This window comes from Pithys albifrons, chromosome 6, assembly GCF_047495875.1.
Source record: "Pithys albifrons albifrons isolate INPA30051 chromosome 6, PitAlb_v1, whole genome shotgun sequence".
Classification (NCBI taxonomy): domain Eukaryota; kingdom Metazoa; phylum Chordata; class Aves; order Passeriformes; family Thamnophilidae; genus Pithys; species Pithys albifrons.
Genome location: NC_092463.1, coordinates 61322955 through 61342489, shown reverse-complemented (window position 1 = coordinate 61342489; position 19535 = coordinate 61322955). Strand labels below are relative to the sequence as shown.

Below are 19535 nucleotides of genomic sequence, written 5' to 3'. Positions count from 1 at the left end.
CTCCTCCTTGAACGTAGGTAGCAAAAACTCTGTAGACTGTTTCAGGTGAAGTCTTGCCAGGGCACTGTACAAGGCTTTTAATGTGTCTTAATTATAATTTAAGAATTTTACATGTGAGTAAGCACTGAGTCTCTCAGTCAACCAGTACTTGCCTTTTTTTTTACCAGGCAGTCTGTGATTAGGATCATCATGGTGAGGGTGTGACTGCTCAGATGTTTTATGTGTCACCTTTCTGCCTGAAAAGTCTCACTCCAACTATGCTTGTTTATTGTTATAATGGATCTACTTTTTCATTCTGAAATGACTATATATATATATATATATATATATATATATATATATACCAAATATATGTAAATTCCTTATAGATTATCTGGGCAGTTACCAGTTTTGTTGTAATGATCCTAATCTTGTTGTCTAAGGATCACGACCCTACATAATTTCTGTTAAATTTTTCTTTAAGGTAGTTAATGTGGAGAAGGGAAAATGATTCTGGTGTGGAAGGGTATTGTACTTTAATGAGGCTTCTGAACTAAGCAGTTGTTGTGTATGTTTTTTATCAGTATCTTTTACAATGAAGTACGAGAGAACTTTCCAGAGCACTCCTGAGTATCTGGTTTCAATTAATGGATTGGAATCCCTGTCCTGGCATCTCACCTTTGTGCCTACCTTGGGATGTGGTTGGTGATCCCCTGTGGAACAGCTGGGCCATGTAAAGCCAGTTGATTTTCTCATGCTTTGCATTCAGAGATTTGATGTAAGGGCTGTTTCCTTTTTTTTTTTTAAGAAATCTTTGGAGGTTTCTTTTTATGACCAAAGTGCAGGGAAATAATATGGGCTTAGAATTTGACACCACTGGATTCAGCAGAGGTCAAAAAAGACCTACCTGAATTCTGGCTTGGTTTTGTCAGAGGCTTCCAAACCCATACCTGGGATATGTGTTTTAGAATTCAGAAGGTAGAGCTGTACATTAATTGCTTTTGATTTAAGACACTGCAGTGGAAAATTTACTGTAAGAGAAGCTCAATACAAGGTACTTCCATTTCTAAGGATGAGATGTCTTGGGAAGAATTAGTCTGTTCTGACCTTTTGTAAAGCCATTTTATTTCCATGACTAAATGTGGATTTAGGAGGCAAATTTGTGGCCTTTTGAGAAATATTATTTCAGTGTTGAGAAGATTGCCTGGGTGAATTTGCCCAGATCACAAGCATGTTGTATGAGGTGCTGCTGAAGCACAAAGTGGCAGCTCTTGTCCTGGAGGTGTGTAGTACAAACATGTCTAAGATTTATTATGTAAATAAGACAAGGTGTGGGAGGGGTGACAGGCACAGAGACAAGTAACAAGATTTACTCAGTGCTGAAAAAGTTCTTTTCAAGGAAGAGGAGGAAATACACCTGCCATGCTGGGCACCTTAGTCTCTTGTAAATATGGTTCTTTTCCTGTCCTTTCAACACCCTGTGTTTAAAATATTGCACATACTGTCTGGTTGGCTTTTTAATTTGTTCAGAGAGAATGGATGTATTAACTGGGAGCCCTTCCCTCACATCCACATCCAGCTCTATCTCTATCCCCAGATAACCTGTCCCTAACTGATCGACAGCACAGAATGGGCTTTGCTGCCAGGAGAGAAACCCACTGGACCTCTCACTTTCTTTAATGCATTTATATTGCTTGGTGTGTGATTTTTTTGTGTTCTGGAGTCATCAGTTGCTGGGCCCAATGCTGTTCATACTCAGGTCCATAGCAAGGGACCTCCTTGTTGAACTCCACAGAGACTGCTGGGTTGCTCCTGGGCTGGCCCTGTACAGGCAGATACATCAGTAGGACAAGGGGGCACGATGGGCTCAAGCTTTGCCAGGGGAAATTGAAGTTGGAGATCAGAAGGAAATTCTTTGCAGAGAGAGTGCTCAGGGATTGGAATGGGCTGCCCAGAGAGGGGGTGGATTCCCCATCCCTGGAGGTTTTTAACCTGAGCTTGGCCGTGGCACTGAGTGCCATGATCTGGTAAAGGGACTGGAGTTGGACCAGGGGTTGGACTTGATGATCTCGGAGGTCTTTTCCAACCCAATCCATTCTATGCTTCTAAGGGTGCAGAAGGCACGTGCTCTTGGGGGGAGACACGTGGCATGGGTGTTGGTGGCACACTCTGAAGTAATTGTTCTGGGAGAAACAAGTGTAAAGGTGCTGTAATCAGGGGCTCATTTTGGGACCTACCTGCACTGCTAAGCCCAGGTGATGTTCACATGAGAGTTGTGGGCCCTTGGGAACTTGTTACCTCTCCCACATCCTCCCTTGGGCTCTCCAGGGTGGATCACTGGGATGACCCTCAGCCATTTAGTGGTTTTGAGCTGTATCTCCTCACGTGAGGAATGGTGGCCACTTCCACATGAGAAGACCTGTTTAAGGTGGTACCTTCAACTGTTTTTTCATAGATGTGTGTACGAAAATCTGTTTTGAAGCCTGGAGGTAATGAGGGCATAGGACATCACTTATTTCCTCATGCAGGGAACCAACCTGACACTATGAAGCAGGCAAGAAATTTAATGCAGGCTTGGATGGGTGCTTGGGAGGCCCTCTGGTGAGATTAACACAGAAATATATTGAGCGTCCCTTGGAGCTAAAGAGAAAATGCATAATAAGTTTAGTTTTTACTCAGAGGTAAAACAGTGCCTTTAATCCACACTGCATGAAAGCAATAGCTTGTTTTTTATGAAGGTACTTATTGTTAGGCTGACTGTCCACAAGCAAACATTTTTGTTTTATGAAATAAAGATCCCTTAATGTAATTTTGAATACAGAATGATTGGCTATGTGTGTTTAACAATAACGTGAGTGGGGCCATGTGTTGGGTTCAGTTTGGTGTCAGCTGTTCATTGCTGATCTTTGACTGGTTAATTTAATGTTCTCTGACATTTGTTCAACAAGCTTTTTTGTTGGTTTTTTTTTGTTGGTTTTTTTTTCCTGACAAGTGATTGCCAATTAATTGACTGATTAGAGAATAAGGGAAAGGAGCATCTGATACATTTGGGGGCCGTGGATCATTTGCTAGGCGGAGAAAAGGAGAGGGAAATTTTAACCCCATATAAAAGTTATGGGTTATTACTTTGTTAGACATCTGCTTTAGTGAGGTTAATTGTGTTTAATCCTTCTTGGGGTTACAGGCCGGTCTCAGGGCTATTCAATACTTTTATGATGGACATATCAGGCTGCTGATCCTATCTTTGGGATGTTTGCTTTTTGGGACAAGCATCTGCAGAGAGTTGGGAGGATAAAATACCCTCAGAGCAAAGCAGGTGTCCATGAAGGATGTGCCAAGCCCTCCCTTATCCTTCATCAAAGAATTGTCTTGTTGTAGTTTATATAAGGAGTAAACGTAAAGGATCACACTGAACAGACACAAATGTTTAAAACACTGCAAAAACAAACTCATTCAGACAGAATAATGTGCTGTTTACTACCAGTTATTCTAAAAGGATAAATTGATAATGTGAAACTGCAGAAACAGATGTGCTAAATGCAGATTTATTGTCTGTAAATGTTCAGTGCAGGATGTGTTGCTAAGAGTTTATTATCTGCATTATCGGTTTGCAAAACACTGGACAAATGTCAGCACGTAGATTTTGCTCATTATACAGCAGGCAAGTGCTAAAAGCATCTCCTTTGCACAGTGGGTTGGCTTAATGAGCTCCTGAGTTGGTGGAGAAGGGTTAAGTCTGATTTAAGGTGCCAAATATCAGGAAGGGTTAAGTCTGATTTAAGGTGCCAAATATCAGGAAGGGTTAAGTCTGATTTAAGGTGCCAAATATCAAGAAGATTTATGTCTGATTTAAGGTACTAAATATCAGCAGTATTCCGTGCCATATTTTATACCACTCTTGTTTTTGTTTTTTTATTTCTGCTTACGATCTCAGTATCTAAGATTGTTTAGTTTTCAGGTAATCCCAGTTACCACGAGTTATTGCCTTAGATTGTTCATACTCAATAATTATTTCTTTGCTCAGCTGTGGTGTAGTAGTAGTCATAAATTTTTCTTTTGTGCACTAATAAAATGATGCTCGAGGACATAATGACCTGTGTCAAAACACGCATCCATCCTTCAAATCCTCCAGGAACTTCTGAATCACAGTAAGGAGATGTGTTTCTTCTGAAGGCACTACTGTACCAGCTTACCAGGAGGTGTCAGTTCCTGGTGTTCCCTCATGCTCTCCACAAACACCTCTTCTGAATGAGTCTCTGGGCTTCCTATGCATAAAACTTAAGTTGTGCTCTGCTTTAGCTTCTTCTTCGGGTCTCTTAGGTAGCAATGGGGCCAGAGCCTCCTCCAAGAGGAGGCTCACAGGTGACCTCAGCACTGTCTAGAACTACCTGAAGGGAAGTTCCAGCCAGCTGGGGGTTGGTCTCTTCTCCCAGGCACTCAGCAATAGAACAAGGGGGCTCAAGCTTTGCCAGGGGAAATTGAAGTTGGAGATCAGGTAGAAATTCTTTGCAGAGAGAGTGCTCAGGCATTGGAATGGGCTGCCCAGAGAGGGGGTGGATTCCTCATCCCTGGAGGTTTTTAACCTGAGATTGGCCTTGACACTGAGTGCCATGATCTGGTAAAGGGACTGGAGTAGGACCAAGGGTTGGACTTGGTGATCTCTGAGGTCTTTTCCAACCCAATCCATTCTATGATTCTGTGATTCTAAGTGACCCTGATTTCCATAAGGGTCCATTTTTCCCTTTGCCTGCTGTGGATGTTCATTTGCCCTGTGGAGCAGAGCAGCTGCTGCCTTTGTCAGCTCCCGTACAGGTCAGGAAGATGCTTTTCCTTCATTGGCCTTTGTGTCAGAGCTGCTGTGGCAGGGACAAGGCTGCACTCCTTTAATTCATGCCTGGAAGTGCCACTCCCCTCCTTAAGCTGATGTCCCTGTCCGAGCCCTGATGGTGCCGGCCCAGAACCAACACTCAGGGTCAGGTGCCTAAATCTGCTCTCCTGATTCTCCCAGAGCATCACCAGGCTCTGTTCCCTGAAAGGATCTGTCATTTTGCTTGGGCTGCCCTGTGTGTCCCAGTGCCACCTGCAATCAGGAGTGGAAGGGGTTTGGCAAGCACTCAGGAATCCAGCTGGGGTGGCTCAGGAGGAAACCTGCAGGAGATAACCGGGAAGTTATTTGGAGAGATAAAAATGAGTAATTCATGACATCCTAATCACTGTGAGATTGCAGGAACAAAACTTGCAACAGAAGTATTGCCAAAAAAGTGTTAAACGCAAATGACACCACGAGGAAATTCAGCGATAGAATTGCCACTGTTTGAATTAAAACCCCAAAACACAAAGCCACAAACAAACAAAACGCCCCAAACCCAAACGGTGACCTGCCTTTTTCTTTTAGGTTGTTTCAGTAGTAGTTTTAATTCACAGCTCAACCATCTGCCCATGGCTTAATTAATCTGGCACAATTCTGGGTTTTAGATAGTGCTCTTAGCCTGCCCTTTGCAAAGAAGTGGCCTGTAACCCAAAATCTCAACATGGTGCTACAACAACTATTGCAACTTTAGTTTTTCCCTGTTCTAATTTCTTTTTTTTCCCTATTTCTAAAGGTTTAAGATTTTACAGATTGAACTGTAGTTGACAATGACCTGGACAAGTAATGCTATAAATATCAGTTGTGTTTTAGCAGAAGAGACAACCAGTCCTGACAGCTCTTTCTTCTTTTTTTCCTTCGTCCTCTCTCAATATTAGTATCTCTGTGGTTAATTTCTGAATCAAAATTACACATGCATGCATAAGGCTCTTCCCCCTCCCCTTTTTCTCTTTGCTCTTTGTTCTACATTCCTCCAACCCTTGCTCCAGGCAAAAAAGAATAACTGATTTTGCTGCTGTCCCAAGCCTTGTTTCTGAGCCTGCAGGTTCTGTCCTCCCCAATGATTACCAGTAAATTGCTCTGATTTTATCTGCTGCCAAGCCACCACTCTTATCTGATGTTACTTTAAACCATGCTTAGTTTCATACATAGATGAGCTTTCATCTGCATCCTGTGGGAACATCTGACCACATCTATAGCATGGATCAAAGGGGATGTTCTTGTCTGAAGGAAAACTAAGAGATTACAAAGTTGTTTTTTTTTTTAAAAAGTCAAATGTTTGATATCTGTGGACCCCAGTGAAATAACCACAAGGATTAGTAACAGGAGTTTATTCCCTGACAATTCCGTATGATTTTCCTTCTCTTTAAACCTTTTGCTGAGCTAATTTTAGGAATGTGAGTTTGCTGGAGTGATGCTTTCCTTGGTGTAGGTGTTCAGACAAAAGCAGGACCAAATGGGAAACTAAAAGCAGGATGTCAAGCAGAGAAAAGGATTGTGTAGGTGTGCATAAAATTACACTGGAATGGGAGGATGGAGGCCCCGGGAGGACAGCCTGCTGTCATTGCCTTGTGCTTTTCAATTTTCCAGAGCCTTTTGATCAGCCTCCTTGCTGCCATGTAATTGTTAAAGGAGTATTAATAATAGTGCAAGTATTTCAACCATCTGCATTTTAAAAGGGATGAATCAACAGAGAGCATAAGGAACTGATGATGGAGTCTTAGCCTGGTAGGTCATGCTGCTCAAGAGTTGGAAATTCCCATTAAATGTCTTGATGTTAAAACTCTTTCTCTTTAAATAGATGAAATGTGCAGTTGATCTGCCTCGTGACAGTTCTATTAAAGGACTGTGCTGTATATATTTCTGAAGAAAGCCTCAGGAGCAGTGCAGAAGTTCTTTCTTTTGCCTGAATGATTTTCTCAGGCAGGTGCAGAAGTCCTTCAAGTGGCCCATGGCTACAAGAGGGAGCTCCCTGGCAGAGATGCCCAAACCTCCTGTGCTCCTGAGAATTGTGCCTGTACTGTCATTCCTTCATCTACCATAAAATACAGGTTTAAATTATTAATTCTAGTCTGCTGTAAGTTTTGCTTTACTGGATTTTTTTTTTGAGAAGGCTATATCAGAAGTTCAGTGTCAGAACTTTTAGTCAAACCCTACAGCACTGATTTTAATTGCCAGATCGACGGGAACATGGGCTGGTGTCACTTTAGTGACCCTCTCTAATTAGGAGCACAGGATTTGCCACTGCAGATCAGGCTGATGGTTTTCTGTGAGCATTCTGCCTCCAGCAGTGCCCACACCAGCATCCCCTGCCTCCTTCCCCAACGAGACATAAGGTCAGTGGGAAGTGAAGAAGCAGCATTTTCCTCTTGCATCTTGCAGAGGATTATTCTTCTTCCCAAAGACAGTGAATTGATAACTGAGGTCTTGACCAGCATGTCTGTAAATGGCCTTTAGGGATAAAAATACTGGTTTTTTTAAAATATACTGCTAAAACTAAACCTTGGTACAGAGGGTTGCTCTTTCCCAGTAGGAGTATTTCTTAAATAACTCATAAAATGTTCAAGGAATTTGGTTGCAAAAGTCTTTGTGACAGACTGTGGTGGGGAAAGGGGAACTAAAGTTTTTGCTACAACATCTGCACTCTAGAACTTCTTTACTATCTTCCCTTAGGCTGCACCACAGCTGGGGACACTGCCCTTCTCTGCCCCTTTAATCTGGTCTGGTGCCAAGTGTGTAGCTTCAATTCTGACCAGTTGTCCTCTATGTAATTGGCATATAGATCATGATACAGAAAGCACTCCCAGCCCTTTAAATGGCAGCAGGAGGATCTAAGCTGGAAGCAGGGTCAGCATTGACAGTTTAATTTAATGTAGAAAGTTACCAGTCAGTAGAAAATTCAGTTAGATTTGTATCTGTGAAACAGATGGCCAACTGCAGGACCATTAGATTAGGTTTGTTATGTTTGTGGAAATTAATTCAGCACTTTAGTTTTTTTTGTCTGGGGAAAATAAAGGAGAAACAAACTTGTATTATTTGGTAACTGCTCAGCAGGGACAATTTATAAAGATGACCTTATTTCCTTTAAAATATGGCAAACCCCTGGTGATCCCAGGGTGCACAGAAAGCTTTCTGCCTGGTCTCTGGACTGTGTAGCAAAGTAGTGAATGACAAACCCCAAAATGCTGCCACCTGTGTTTAAACCATTCTTAGTATTTTCAAATGCAAGGATTATATCTCAAGATCTCATTAGCAAAACATTTAGAACCAGACACCTGTGTGGGCTGCAAATAGGTGAGTATCTTCCTTTTTCCCTACTGAGAAATGAAGACCAGACTGTAAAAATGCTGGAGATCTCTAGCACTTGTTTAAATTTTTAAAAAGTATCTAAAGTTTTCTGAAAAATTGTTCATTTTGATGGCTACGTGGAAGTTGAGCTCTTGTGACAGTCTGGACCTGATGGGATGCTGGACCCTTCTGAGATTCTTAGTCTTTTTGTGCAACTTTGGGATGGAGTCTTTGCCACACAAATTAATGCTCAGCTGTCACAAAGTATTTTTCACTATCTTAAAAATGCAGCTTAAAATAAAAATAGGTCTTTCAAAAGTAGGTCACACCTAAGATTTGTCCAGCCAACTGTCCCATTTCTGACAGTGCCCCAGAGCAGGAGGAGCACTAGAAGAGCTTTAGAAATAGAAGCATGGGTAGAATGTACAAAAACTTTTTGGAAAGATGATTGGCTCCTTCTCCTTCTTGCTCTTACCATCAATAAACTTTAGAAATAATGGAATTAATATGTAATTATTTAGCTACCCACTTCAGTACAGCAATCCTGTTCAGACAAGTTAAATGTGCACTGAGTAATTGAGAACTGAGCAGGTTGAAGCAGTCGTGTGGTCAGGTCCTTCCTCCAGTTTGATTCTTGTTTCCTCCTCCTCTTGTTCCTTCCATCTGCAGCTTTTGCATTGCTTTTGCTTGGCAGAGAGGTGAGGAGTGGGTCGCTGGCCCTCATGACTTGGTGGCAGTGATTTTTCATGCATGTGTTAGTTGCATATTATTGCTTGATGTTGTTCCAGGTCTTGGCAAGCATTGCCTCCTGTGCAAAACCTTGGACACTGAACCACATTACCTTTGACAGAGTGAGAAAGGTAGTTCAGATGATTTACTGGTTTCTGAGTGGCATTAGATGTTCTGTTCACGGGAGAGGAGGATATTTGGTTGGTGACTGCAGTGTTGGTGTGGACTGAACCTACCCAGCCCCTGGTTTGGAAGCCTTGTGTTTGTCAATCAGGCACTAAGCAGACCCAAAAGGGACTGTTGGCTGGACCTTCTTGGCTAGAAGAGGGATAGAACTTGGTCTCTCAGACAAGACCAAGGCCAGTTTCTGTAATTCCCGAATCCCCATAGCAAAGTGATTTTGTTAAAAATTAGGAAAAGCTTTTGCAATGTTCCCGGCCTCAGTATTTGGAGAACTTTCATCTTCATCCATTGCTAGCAGTTAAAAAGGTTCAGTATGGTGTGTCTTAGAAACCAATTTTACTTTCAACTGGAGTTGCTTCACAGCTGTGAATCTTGTTTTGATGAACTAATCCTCTAAGCAATCAAGAGAAAATGGAATAGAAGAGGGAGTTTGTGCTTAGAATACTACATGGCAAATCAGATTCCATTTCCAGCCCTCTTCAGATTATTATCTCTTGGAATCTTTTCCTTCCCCTGTGTTTCTCAGAGGCCGATCCAGCAGTGATGGTTCATCTGTTTTGATCCCTCCTGCGGCCGTGGCTTCCTGCCCAGAGGAGATGATGCTGCAAACACACAGATTTGTGACCCCAGGTGAAAAATACCAAGGAAATTACAGCAGCTGTTTGGAACAGCCTCTCACACCTTTTTCAAATAGAGAAAGTGAGTCTGTCTTCATTAGAAAAGTTTAGAAGAGATTTTTTTTTTTTACTGTCACAGGCCATGTGTGCCAAGACTTCATTGAGTTCTGGGAACTGACCACGCTGAGTAGTGGAGTTTAAAGTGCTGCCTGGATTTTGCTCTGGCAGGAGTGTGGCTTTGAAAACTGGACAGCTAAACTGTCATACATCTGTCCTTCAGCTTGGCAAGAGGGGAGGCAAAGCAGCCAGTGCTTCTCACCTTGGCAGCACTGGCTGTGTTGGGTTTTTTTACTGTAAAAAATTCCAGCCAAGCTGTGTACAAGTGCCAGTGCTCTGTATTTTTGAGCAGAGCCAGCAGCATGGTCAGACCATGGCATTAGGGCTGCCTTGCACATGATGGGTCCTGCCAGAGGGCAGGCAGCCCTTGCTGTCTGTTCCAGGTCTCGTTCAGCTTTTTAGCTTGCATTTGTGATGGATAAAGTTTTCAGACATTGATTGTTATTGTGAATGCTCCAGAGTTCAAAAAAGGGATATGTCTGGATTGTTTGGTCTTGTGAAATTTTGGATTTCCATTCAGAGCATAAATTTCCACAGACATGGGGAGCATCTGGATAAAGGGGGTTGTCTCTATAATAGCTAAAAGTCTCCTGATTGTGTAAAAATAAAACAAACAAAACCCCACAAAACAATAAAACCAGGCCCCAATAATTTCTTTAATAATTGTCTTTTAATGCCTACAGTGTCTAACACAAAAGACCTGCAGAACTTTATGCTTGCTGTGAATAGCTTTGTTATTCAGGATTGTGCTATAAAATACAGCGGTCCTGTTTGAAACTGGTGTCAACCATTGAAATTCCCTGTTACAGACAGTAGTAAGGGAAGGGAGCACTGGGAGTGCAAGGGAGGAGCTGCAGGAGGGTGGGAATTGCAAAATGTGAGAGTATAAGAAATCTGAGCACTGTGCATGTGTGACTTCAGCTAAAATTAACCACCCAAGCCCCATGTGCCAGCACATATATATATTCATTGAACTGCAGTCCCCTGAGAAGGAAGAGCGAGCTGGACTCGAGCAGTTCACCTTAAATATGCCAATAAGTAGTACGAGCTTCCAGGTCCCTGTTCGTGGGAGAAGTAAATTTTCCTGTGACCATTATAAAACAGTAAGCAGCTCTTGGCTCCTCCATCATGGTGCTGTTGAACAGTAACTAACTTCAGCCTCAGAAGTGGTTTTATATTATTTTTGTTCCCTTTCTTCTGCAGCTGCTTCAGATTTTCTGTGCTTTCTCTTCGGAGTAGATGTGTATCACCTTTTCAGATAAGCCCTTTTCTGTCGCTGTTTGTGTGTAGTTGTAGATGTAAATGGGTTTATTTTGTGTATAAGAACTGCGATACTTGAAAATAATTTTTCTGTGTGCTTGAGGTGACTTTTTAGAGAACACTGACGAAAAAATTAGGACTTTTGCTTCTTTTGTTCTCTGAGGCAAATTTTAATTTGTTGACTGTGACTTGGAATGGGTTTTGTCGAAGCTCAGCAAACTAAACTCTCTTTCACTTTGGGATAGTGAAGGAATTGATGCAGGTGTGAATGCAATCTCAATTCTATTCAGGACTTGATTCTTTCTTTCTTTCTTTCTTTATCTATTTATTCAAAGGGGAATAAGCGAGTGGCCACCTGCTTGGCATAGTGTGTGGCTCCAGCCTGACAGGGATTTGTGCATGGAAGATGGAGATAATGGGAGCACTGAGAGCGGAGCGTGCCAGGGGCCAGCACAGTCACCGTCCTCGCTTCACCTTCTGCTGGGATTTGGGGAGAAATATTTCCCCTCTGTGTAGGCAGCACCTGCCAGTGATGAGGTTCAGAAACTGTGCAGTTGGGGAGGGGGAAAGTAAATACGTCTTTTCTCCTCTTTTATATTAAATACAGTAAAATATTCAGTAGGGTGAGAGTAAGAAGGGTTCCAGCTACACAATGAAGGGATGGTGATTGTTTAAAGTCCACCAAAGATTTGCTCTGAAACTCAGAGGCAGCAGTGGCTGCCTGAAGTGTAGGTAGCCCAGGGTTTTATTCCTGGGAAAGGCAGTGTGCTAAAATTGACACATGTGCTTGGCTCTGTGTGCTGCGAGTCAGCCCTTGCTTTTGAATAATCGTCATATGCATGAGAATAGCCCTCCTCGCTCTGCCGGGAATGAGGCTTTAAGGAGAGAGAAGTGAGTAGTCCCAGTGGTGTTTGAATTGCCCATTTATCTATTTAAATTCAAAAAGGTAATTAATGTGCATAAACATCCAGGAAAATGTAATGTTTAGCAGAATCCCTCCCACCAACTGGGTAATAATTCAAGCAGTTCCAACAAACACTTGCTCATCTGGGTAGAATAAATCATTTAGTTTAGTTCTCTCAAGAAATAATAATAAGAAGTAAAGTTGCCTGTGTGTTTTCACAAAAGTGAGAACTTAGCTGGTTACTGCTGCAGGCTCAATAGTTATTAACTCAAAAGTTGCAGCACTTTCAGGTGATGGAGAGTATTTTACTGGCATCATATTAGATAGTCATTAGTAGGTGTATGTGTGTGTGTGTGTGACAGCTACTTTTGGGGGACTGCACCTCACAGAACCTTAGAGGGGTGTGGGTCAGAGGAGACATAAAGACCAGCTCGTTCCAACCCCTGCCATGGGCAGGGACACCTTCCACTAGACCAGGTTGCTCCAAGCCCCATCCAGCCTGACCTGTGTGTGGATTCCTTCCAGGGAGGTCACTTGGCTGTCTCACCTCTCTACTGGAGGGGATCCACCTGCAGTCCAGCCCAGCATCACCTCAGGCTTGGAGTTTCTGGTGGTTTCCTCCCTTGTTTTTTTCCTGGTGTTGGTGCCAAGGTGCTGGTAGGATGGAGCAAACAAATTTCCAGTGTCCTGTGTTGGGTTTCAGGATGTTTCTAGTGTCTCAGAGCAGAAGAGGAAGCCTTTCACTGCCTCCTCATGTGTCCTCCTCTCCCTCTGAGCTGGGATCTCTGAGGACTCACAGGCATCCCCAAAGACCATGTATTGTTGCCTTGTGTGCTGCTGTCCACATACCCTGAGCTGTATCCTTAAAGAAAAGGAGCAGCCAGACCTCTTTCCTCAAAGCCCACTATTACTTTTGCTTTATCACAGAGAAATGTAGGCACACGTTATCTATCTCATGTCCTGCTTTTTAAACCTCTTGGCTTTTTTGTCTTACAAGAACTTATATTGGGGAAAAAACCCATGGAAGTCTTTTGTATAGCAATGCAAACCTTTATTCATTCTGGAAGAGTCAGTACTATGCTTTTAGTGGGATTTGTGTCATGGTACAGATGTACAGATACAGACTTCTACAGGATTTAAGAAGCCACACATTGTAAGACCTTAAAAAAAGCTCTGTGACAAATACTGTTAAACTTGACTTTTTTGATTGGTTAAGATTGGTGGGGTTTTTTGGCTTTTTTTTTTTTCACCATGTGCTCTTGAGTTGTCGTTTTCCCAATAACTTGGCAAAATACCAGCCATATTATTGTCAGGAACATAATCTCTGTGCACTTTGAAAATAGGCTTTATCCTTCTTGTGCCCCCTTGGAGCCAGAGGTGCTGCAGAGGGATGAGGTTTTCAGCCAAACCTGTGGCTGTAGCTGTTCATCTCTGGGCTTTGCAGTGTGGTATCTGTTCATGAGATCATTGTGTTGGGCTGTAGCTGAGCTCAGCAGGAGACTGCAATTAATGTTGCCAGTCCAAAATCAGGATTTCATAGAATCATAGAATGGATTGGGTTGGAAAAGACCTCCGAGATCATCAAGTCCAACCCTTGGTCCAACTCCAGTCCCTTTACCAGATCATGGCACTCAGTGCCACGGCCAATCCCTGTTTAAAAACCTCCAGGGATGGGGAATCCACCCCCTCTCTGGGCAGCCCATTCCAATGCCTGAGCACTCTCTCTGGAAAGAATTTTTTTCTGAGATCCAACTAAAATTTCCCCTGGCAGAACTTGAGCCCCCCTGTCCTATTGCTGAGTGCCTGGGAGAAGAGACCAACCCCCACCTGGCCAGAACTTCCCTTCAGGGAGTTCCAGACAGTGCTGAGGTCACCTCTGAGCCTCCTCTTCTCCAGGCTAAACACCCCCAGCTCCCTCAGCCTCTCCCCACAGCACTTGTGCTCCAGTCCCTTCTCCAGCCTCGTTGCTCTTCTCTGGCCCCGCTCCAGCCCCTCAATCTCTTTCCTGACCTAAGGGGCCCAGAACTGAACACAACACTCAAGGTGTGGCCTCCCCACGGCAGAGTCCAGGGGAAGGGTCACTGCCCTGGGCCAGCTGGCCACGATGTATTTTGTGACTCTGCATGTGCAAGGCCCATTCCATTGGGCAGCAAAGAGTTATCTGATGACCTGCCCCCATCACATTGTTGTGACTGCAGGCATTCCCCTCGGGATCATCTGGGTATGTTGTGTCTATTTTTAGGGTTTGGGGTGGTTTTTTGCACGCTGTGACCTTCAGCAGGAGTGTGCTGTGGTCAGCAGCAGCACAGGCGCTGCGTTGTGGGGGCTGTTCTGGCACGTGAGCTCATCGATGTGACTAACCCTGCTGTTCAATCACGGAAAGAAAGCCTTGCTCTGCTGTAATTATGCTACATGATGTCAAAAAGATCCTCTTCAGCCTTTCCCAAATTCACCAGAGCCTGATTCATGATAATTATTGAAAGGAAGCAATCGGAGTCTGATTAGTAAGGAACTGACATGGTAAAGGGAAGGAACAAAAGGTTTCAAAATTTACTTGGGCGTTTCTTATAATTAGATTTGTGTGTGTGGAAATGAGTAATGAGGAAGAGATTCAGGCATGGTTTCTACTTAGTTGCATAGAAGAGATACATTCTTTTCAAGCAGTTTCGTATGAACCCTTTCCTTTCCATGAGTGTGTTTCACAATACCAGTGCAGAGACAGAAACACTGGGGAGTTCTTCCTTTCCCATGCAGGAGTGACATTTAAATTCTGTTTAAAGGAAACTCTGGAGTACATGGTAATACCTGACTCCTTAACCTGATTGCAGCCCTGTGGGTATTCTGGGTCTCCTTTTGAGATGTGGAGAGGATCTGCTCTCCAGAGTTCCCCATGCTCTGCACCCTGGGTTTGGCTGGCTGTGGGGACAGAGGAGTACAGCCCTGCAGACTGAAAATTCTTCCATCTTTTTGATGGAAGACTGTGTTCAGCCCTGTGCTTTATAAACAGCACTCAGAACCTTTAGTTTGGGGGTTTTTTGGCACTAATGTTTCAGCTCTAACTCATGATGTCCTGAATATTTCCAAAATCAACACTTACCTGTAACACTCTTAATTCAAATCCGATGGATTGAAGGGAAAGAGGAAAAAAGAGAAGGAAAAAAGTCTTTCACCTTTGTTTTTAATTTGTTCCCAGATAATTGGATTCCTTAGATCATATACTACTGAGAAAAAAAAGCTACTAAACAGCTGAGTCCACCTTTAACAAAAGCAGCAATTTAGACCCAAGTTAAACATTAAACTGACCTGGATACAAAGATCTGCTTATGGTGATAATGCCCAAATCACGACATTCACTTGATTTTTCCAGCTAAAATAATGAAGCTGTTTCAGTAATTTTCATACTGTGTGAAATCACTGAAAAGTTTTAAAAGCCCACACTGATATATATAATAAGGCAATATGTCTTGGGTTCTAATGGGTCAAATATATCACAAGATTTTTAAATATTTAATTGGACAACTGCTCAGGTAATTTTTATGTGACTATTCAAACATGCCTTTGTAGCCCATTTGTTGAAAATACCTGAGGAACACTCAGAATTCATGTGCAGAGATAGGAAAATGGAAAGTTTCTCAGCAGTGTTTTCCTACTTGTTTTATTATTGTTTTCCCAATTATTTACCTGGTTTTGAACATTTGAAAACACTGTGTGCCTTGAAACACATTTTATGTGTCTAGAAATAGCAGCCATTGTACAATTATATTTTTTTCACTTGTTTGTGTGGAAAAGGAAAAGAAACATTGGAATCGTATTTGTGTAGCACATTACAAAGACTTGCACCAAACAGGTTTTGAAAACATCCTGGAAAGTTTCCATGATTAGCTTAATGTATGCCCTAAAAATCAGCAGTGATCACAAAGAGCTGTTGCAATAAAGCTGGATAATACTGTGTCCATGAGAATGCTGCAGAGCTTGTAAATATATAGCCCAGTCAGTTTAAAAGCAGCAATAATCTGCATGTTATGCATATTGCAAAATAATGCCATATAATAATGTTTTAAGAGAAGAACAGGTCTATTGTGTCTGTATTTCTCTGCAAAAGGCTTTGCCCATCAATCAGTGGCATGAAATAATATTCTACCCCCTTAAATACCCCAGAAACAAATATTTCCTCCATGCTGGTGTGCATTTAGTGGAATGTTTTATAATAAGCATAAAAGCTCTGCTTGTGGTTCAGATACCAAACACAGGCTGACCTGAGCACACAGAGTGGGGTGTACAAGAATAATTTGCCATCAGAAGGAGTTTCTTTATGTGTTATCAGAGACAGTGAATCAGGCAGTGGGTATTTGGTTTCTTTCAAGTTGTCTCCTTTACCAGGATTGGAGGGAGTTAGGGATTTCTTTGATGCAGTGTTTATTTACAGGGTATGAATATAAGGGATGATGTTCCTGGATGGAAGAGGAATTAGGGCAGTAGGGAACAGGCACGGGAATAGCAGTTTTGCAATGCCAGCCGTGCATTCTCATGCTGTTATTTGACTTAAAAATCAATCCTGAGCAGCTCTCAAGGTCTCTCCGTGTCTGTGATTTCAGGCTCTGCCAGAAGGGGTCTGCTCCTGTTCTAGCTTTGGGGCTGATCCAGGGCTGGATCTGCATAATGGAAACGATCCAGGATGGAACTGAAGCATCAAAGTATAATCTTAAATTTTCTGGAAGTCATTCCGTGATGAATTAGGACGTTCATTTTTGCCCTGCCATGAAAAGAAATGTGGTTATTGTGTTTGATAAGTCTCTTGTCAGGCAGATTGCAGGAACGGGGCAGGGGTGTGTGGAACCTTGCACGGTGAGTAGTTCACAACCTGTTTCCTCATATGTCCTTTACTTGTAGATAAGCTGAAACCACGTGGCAGAGAAGTAGGTTAAGTCCGTCCTAGTTCCTTGAAGTTGTTGGATCTTTTAAAGTATCTTCCTGGTGAGGGAAATGTTTTCTTGTAAAAGGAGCAAAGGGAGACAGTATCTGGTTTGTGCAGTGGGGGTTTCTTGCCCCTTTTATTGCTCAGCTGGGGAAATCACTCACGTGCTCAGCCTTTATTTCATTGAGATGTTTTTCAGCCCTGTTTTTATTTTTACTGAGGTGTTGCAGTGTATTTTTCTGTTCAAATCCGTGCTGTTGCCTTAGGAAATGCACGTCCCACTGCTCCAAAGAGGAAAGTAAAGGATGAATGGTGTAAAATAGGGACACATGTTTCAAATGTTAAGTGATTTGTTCATGGCTGCTGCCAGTAGTATTTTACAGGGTTGGGGTTTTTTTATTTTATTTTTTTTTTTAAAGAAGACTTTTAACCAGAATAACTCTAGTTCAAATCTTTGTTCTTCATTTTATCATGTTAACACTGAATCAGAAAGAGGAATGTGAAATTACAATCCTTGTATTATATCCAGGTTCCTCTGTCTCTCATGGCAAATATTTGATCCTTAGGATGGGCAATTGCTTTTTGACTCCCATGAGGGGGAACATCATCATCGTATGGAAAAAGCAAGCCTTAAGATGCTCCTGCAATTCATAGCTGTGGCTGTGCTCAGCCCTATCAGTCAGTAATTGAGGGGTCTGCAGTGATCAGCTCTGGGGATCACCATGAGAAGGATGTGGTCCCCCTGGAGCGAGTGCAGAGGAGTCCATGAACATGCTCAGAGGGCTGGAACACCTCTCTTGAAGTTGGGGTGGTCCAGCCTGGAGAAGAGAAGGCTCTGGGAAGACTTTTGGCACCTCCCAGTACATAAGTGTGCTCCAAGAGATGTGGAGAGGGATTTTGGATGAGAGCTTGGAGTGATGGGACAACGGGGTGGGGGAGGTGTTGGAATTTCATATGGTATTTCACCTAAAAAGCAAGCTATATGCTGAACTGCCTATGTAAATCAGTGTGCTGCAGCCTTAAGAACTAATGAATGAAATCAGAAATGGCTGCACTTTCTCAGCAGATGTGCATGGTCAGCCAATTATGAGAGGCTTTGTAATGTAAACAGCATTATTAGCCAATAATCAGTGCCAAAGTGTCATCACCTGCGGAAGGTTACAGTCTTAAAGATGTATATTAGTGTGTGTGTGGATGAGTAAAGGGGCCTGTTGCTGCTGACTCTTGTGGAGTCGTCTCTCAGGTCCAAAACCCGTCTCCCTCGGTTACGGGGGGAGGCTTTAAACTGAAGAGGATGGGTGTAGATTAGATACAGGGAAGGAATTCCTGGCTGCGAGGGTGGGTAGGCCCTGGCACAGGTTGCCCAGAGAAGCTGTGGCTGCTCCAGCCCTGGGAGTGTCCAAAGCCAGGCTGGACGGGGCTTGGAGCAACCTGGGATAGTGGAAGGTGTCCCTGCCCATGGCAGGGGGTGGGGCTGGATGAGCTTTAATGTCCCTTCCAATCCAAGCCACCCTGTGGTTCTGTGACATGAGGAGTTGCTCAGAGTTTCTGGAAGGGGAACGACCCATGTTTTGTTTCAACAGTGTTTTGCCAGCAGACAGAATCTGATTGTAATGCTCATCACTTCCTTCTGCTTCCCTAAAGGCTGGGAATGGAACTCCCCTCGTGCTCTTTTCTTTCCCTCTCTCAGTAGCAGTGGAGGGAAATTACAGTTTGTGGGCAGTGCAGAGAGGGCTTCTGGGGACTGAACACTGTTGTGTGGATTTGTCCCTGCAGGTCAGTGACTCCCACGCTGGTGTGAGGCATTTTTCCTCAGCACAGGGATTTGTGGGGTCTGTGGAATGTTGGGATGGCTCTTGCTCTGGAAAACACTTGGATTTTACACCTGCTCACTGGTAGACTGAGTTGGGATGAATGTATTTCTAATATGCTAGACACCCCTCAGAGGAGGAGTGAGCCTTAATATTTAGAGATTGAAGAGGAAAAATGAAGGTATTTTATTCTTTTTACCTTATTTCTTAATGAAAAGTAAAAAAAGTCTTACATTTAAAATTTTGTCCTGTATGAAGAACAGAAAACATTATTTAATTCATAAGCAGAAATTCCTAATCGAGTAAGTTAGCTCTTCTTGATGACCTAGCATGGAAAGCTTTTGTAGGTTATCTGGTGATAAGTTGTGCTGGAGTGTGATGAGTAGTACTGAATGCCAGTTAGGGAAACTTTTCACTGCTTTGTGTGCTTAGTTTTCAGATAACACATTTTGAAATTGAGCCCAACAATTAGAAGTTTAAGGAAGAGATTGAAAGCAATTTAGCAGGCCTGTTTAAGCTGTGAGGTGGAATTTATTCTAGTTGGTGGATTTTTAGGGTCTTGAAAGGTTTCTTTGGTAATATTACAAAGGGATTTCCTCACAATGAAGTCACTTGGCTGAGTGTTTTCAGGAAAAGAATCTTTAAACTTGCTCAATACGAGCTATGAAGAAAAAATGTCAAAGAGAAAATGCAAAAAAAAGACTTGGGTGGAAATGGAAATTTCTTCAACACACTCAGTGCAGCTGTAGAATATTCCTTTTACCTCCTGGTGATCCATTCAAGCTGTAACAGGTTCAGGAGTTTGCCATTCCAGCAGCTTTGATGTCAGGTTGCTGGATAGGAAAATCCATACTACAGTGAGCCG

General features: G+C 42.8%; 1 protein-coding gene across 4 annotated transcripts in view; it reads left to right on the top strand.

The window, feature by feature from the left end:
• NAV2 (neuron navigator 2) overlaps window positions 1–19535 on the top strand; it is a 390109-nt gene that overhangs the window by 212986 nt on the left and 157588 nt on the right. The gene's annotated exons all lie outside the window — the stretch shown is intronic.